Below are 5000 nucleotides of genomic sequence, written 5' to 3'. Positions count from 1 at the left end.
TGATTTACGAAAATATTTTACGTTATCTTATTTTGCTGTTACTAACTAATTTGATCCACCAACAATTTGCGGGTAATGTTGAGATTCCTCTGCCAGACCCACCCATCAGCGAGGATCCACCCTCCGTGACTGAAGTCAGGAGGGTGATCTCCAAGCTGAAGAGTGGTAAAGCAGCAGGTGTTTGTGGCATCCCAGCTGAACTTTTAAAGGCTGGTGGAGAACTTATGGCAAGGGGCTTGCATGCAGTCTTGTCTACCATCTGGCAGACTAGTACCTTTCCCCCTGACCTGCTGAGGGGTGTGGTCATTCCTCTCTGGAAGGGGAAAGGGGATCGGTGGGACTGCAGCAATCACCGAGGCATTACACTACTCAGTGTACCAGGCAAGGTACTCGTGCAACATCCTACTGAGACGTATCAGATTGCTCTGGCCTCTGGTGCCTCAGCAGGTGCTCTGCTGAGGCACCAGAGGCCAGAGCAATCTGGATTCACTCCTGGTTAGTCCACAATAGACTGCATCCTGGCACTTTGAGTCATTGTAGAGCGCCGTCGTGAGTTCGGACGTGGGCTGCTCACAGCCTACACCGACCTCAAGAAGGCGTTTGACACGGTGCATCGCGAATCACTCTGGGAGATCCTGAGATTAAGAGGAAGTCCAACAAGGATTGTTGGACTAATAGCAAACCTGTATACAGGCACTGAAAGTGCTGTAAAGTGTGGTGGGGGCCTTTCGAGCTTCTTCCCTGTTAGTTCAGGCGTGAGGCAAGGCTGTGTTCTTAAACCAACACTTTTCAACACTTGCATGGATTGGATACTGGGTAGAGCTACTGTCCAAAGTCACTGTGGAGCAACTCTGGGCAATATTAAGTTTACAGAACTTGATTTTGCTGATGATGTTGTTATTCTCTCTGAATCTCAGGAAACCCTAGGGGCGGCTCTTGATGCATTTAGCAATGAAGCAAAGCCCCTTGGGCTAGAGGTCTCCTGGACCAAGACCAAGATCCAGGATTCTGGGGGCCTACTAGGAGACCCTGTGCAGTCGGTACGTTCTTGCGATGAAAACATCGATGTCACAGAGAGCTTTATATACCTCAGTAGTGCAGTTCACGACTCTGGCCTGTCCGACTAGGAAGTCAGTAGATGGATTGGCCTGGCATACAAGAGTATTTGGAGATGCCGGTACCTGTGCAGAAGGACCAAGCTACGTGTTTTCAAGGCCCTGATACTGCCAGTTTTACTCTATGGTAGTGAAACTTGGACACTATCTTGTGCTCTGGAATCTCGTCTTGATGGTCTTTGTAACAGATCCCTGCGTTGGATCATGGGGTACAGTTGGCGGGACCATGTGTCCAACCAATGGCTGCACCGTGAGATCGGTACAGGACCTGTTACTTGCACAATCCGCGATCGCCAACTCAGGCTGTATAACCACTTGCCTCGATTTCCTCAGAACGACCCTGCCCACCAGGTTGTCTCTGTCCGTGACAATCCTGGGTGGAGGAGGCCTGTGGGACGACCGAGAAGGTCGTGGCTTGGGCAGATCGATCTAACCTGTCGTGAGGAAATAGAGATGGGCCGGCCCCCTGCCCGGCGGCTCGCCATGAGGGACCCTCGTAAGTGGATACAAAGGGTGGATGCGGCTATGCGCCCCTGCCGGCGTTAGCTCCATACTTTGATAACGTGTTTCACGTTCTATAATCAAGTCCTTCTTTGTTACAATGAGTTCCCCTGGCCCATCTCTTGCAATTATGCGTATGTGTATGTATGTGTGTATGTATTTACATATATATATATGCAAGTAGATAGAGGATGGACGGAACTACTCAGTCCACGTACGTACAAGAGTGCAGAAGTAAGTTAATGACCACCGGAAGTCATTGGCGTAACCAATGATGCATCATATCAGAAAGTAGGCATAATTAAAGTGATTATCATAATCAATGATTGGAACTGGAAATCATTAACTAATGGTGTGCTACAGAAGAGCCCCTCCTTTCCAATGCAGGCGACTGGACAGAACGTGCCACCCTACGTACGTACATGAGTGTGAAAACAGGAAGTAGGTTAATGACCACTGAAAGTGATTAACGTTATCAGTGACCGTAACCGGAATCATTACCCATTGGTAAAGATGTCTAACACACACACACACTTAGAGAGCGCCGCTCCTCTCCCCCCCCCCCCTCTCTAAAAGAATATGCCTGGTGCCACACATGATTCCCCCCTACCCCTTCATAACCCACCCCCACCAGCACCCTTTCTCCAATACAAACTTGTAACTGGGTCGATAACTGACCCTGTTACAGACAAGTGATCACCCCTCCTAATGAATGAGACTATTATAATCCAACCCGATGCCAGGTGCCACAGATGACCCGCCTCCATCAGCCCCCACCCCCTCCCTCCCACCCCGCGTCGCAATATTCATCATGTTTGAACTTGTAACTGGATCGATAATTGACCCTGTTACAGACGAGTGATCACCCCTCCCAGTGAATGAAACTGCCATAATCAATAACCAATAACAATAGAATGAGAAGAAGTAGAAGCAGACAAACAAACATGCATCCAGCTGTTAACATACGCAAAGATATGTCAGGTGCTGCTGATGACCCCCCGCCCCATCCCTAACCCCTCACCCTCGCATCACGATATTCATCATGTTTGAACTTGTAACTGGATCGATAATTGACCCTGTTACAGACCCTTCTAATTCATCATAATCCATAAATGTCCCTCTAATGATGCCTAACACGCTCACCTGAAGGGCGTCTCTCCCTCTCCCCTCCTCTCCAAAGCAATGATAAGAATAAGAATAAGAGGACGAAGAAGCACACAAACAAACATGCATCCAGCTGCTGACATACGCAAAGTCCGAGAACATGGGAACCTCTCCTTCCTTCCTACTGCCCCCCCCCCCCCCCCGATATCCACATTCCCCCATATCCCGTTACGAAGCAATAAAGGTAAGAGGAAGGAGACGCAAACAAACAAATACCACAACAGGCCGATGGACATATTAGCTCGCCCCATTCCCTCCCCCTCACCACCCGACACAAGTCCTACCTAAGGAGATAATACACCCCTGCGCTGAAGTGTTACAGGTGAGTGATCACACCTATAGCTTATGACAGCCTGCCTCTCACCCAGACACAGCGTGCCCACCCACGAGCCACCGAAAGAGGCCATTAACCCTTTCCCTCCTCTCTCTTTACATTCTCCCCTATTCTCTCTTTGCCTCTTCCCCCTATCTCACTTTACCCTCTCCCTTACTTTCCATGCATCCTTTCACTCCATTTCCCTTTGTTTTCTTTAACCTCCTCAGGCAGTAACGTAGCTCCGGCATTGAGGAAAAGAGCGGGGGGGGGGGGGGGGAATGCTGTGGGTAAAACAAATACACAAGAATTCCCATATTTTTACCAATTCGGAGTAGTGACCTGTAGACGCGTTCTCTGTTGCACCTTCTGGTATGTTTGAATGCTGTCCGTATGTGTATATGAATCTACCTATCTATCTATATCTATCTATATATATATATATAAACATATACATATACATGCACATACACACACATGCACACACGCAAATATGCGCACGCATGTATGTCCGGGGTTTAATATTTATCTTTAGGATTCTCTTAGAGTAGTCTTCTTCACCCCTCTGTTATTTTATGATCCTTTGAATATGGGTCAGTCGAGGTCTGAATGAAAATATGTACAACAGATTGTTCACTGTATTATTCGAAATAAAAAATGATAAGTACAAATACACTAAACACAAATAGGTATTTCAGGAGAATAAGCAGGCTTATTCCTCAAGTATAAAATAAAAAGCACAAATACACCATTTCTGATCAACTTCTTGATGACGATATAGTATGAGCCAGAGCCCACGAACAAATGTGCACTGTAGATTTGGGCGTTCGGTATGGGCGCTTACACCCCACGGCCTGAGGCATGAGCAACCTGATTGATGGGATTTTTGGGGCAATTCGTGTCTAAGTAAGACGTTAGGAGTTCACACAAATCAAGCATGGAGACTGAAAACAAATCAATATCAACATTAATTTCACTTATGTCATATGTCACATACCCTTTACTATGGGTAAACTTAACGTCTTCAACTTTCAATAATTGTTCATTTAAACTGTTGAACTCAAAATACCAAGTTTTACTTACATGAAGTGAACAGGTGTAGAGATCGGAGCCAAGTGGCAGGCCGTGCTTTCGTGGTCGCCGACGTCACTTTTGTTTCGGGTTCGTGAACCGTCGACGAGGATACGCAAGTGGCTCGACCACCTAGTCCTCACACACACGCACACAATTACTCATTTACACTTACAGGGAAACCATCACTAACCCTTTACAATGTATATCTGGAAAAAAATACATATATTCACACATATATACGCAAACATGCACACACACACACGCACATGCACACACACGCACATGCACACACACGCACATGCACACGCACGCACATGCACACACACGCACATAAACACGCACGCACATGTACACGCACGCACATGCACACACACGCACATGCAGACGCACACGCACACTCACACACACACACGCACACTCACACACACAAACATGGACATACACACACTCGCACACAGACACACACAAACATGCACATACACACACGCACACACACACACATGCACACACACCCACATGCACACACACGCACATGCACACGCACACGCGCACACACATACACATATACGCAAACATGCACACACACGCGCGCGCGCGTACACACACGCACATGCACACGCACACGCGCACACACACACACGCAAACATGCACACACACAGACACACGCACACACACATGCACACACGGACAAACATGCGCAAATATGCACACAACACAAACATACACACACACACACACACGGACGCACACACACACACACACGCAAACATGCATACACACAGACACACGCACACACACATGCACACGCACACACACATACACACACACGCAA

The sequence above is a fragment of the Penaeus chinensis genome, chromosome 5, assembly GCF_019202785.1.
Source record: "Penaeus chinensis breed Huanghai No. 1 chromosome 5, ASM1920278v2, whole genome shotgun sequence".
In the NCBI taxonomy this organism is placed as follows: domain Eukaryota; kingdom Metazoa; phylum Arthropoda; class Malacostraca; order Decapoda; family Penaeidae; genus Penaeus; species Penaeus chinensis.
Note: the sequence above shows the minus strand (reverse complement) of the source record.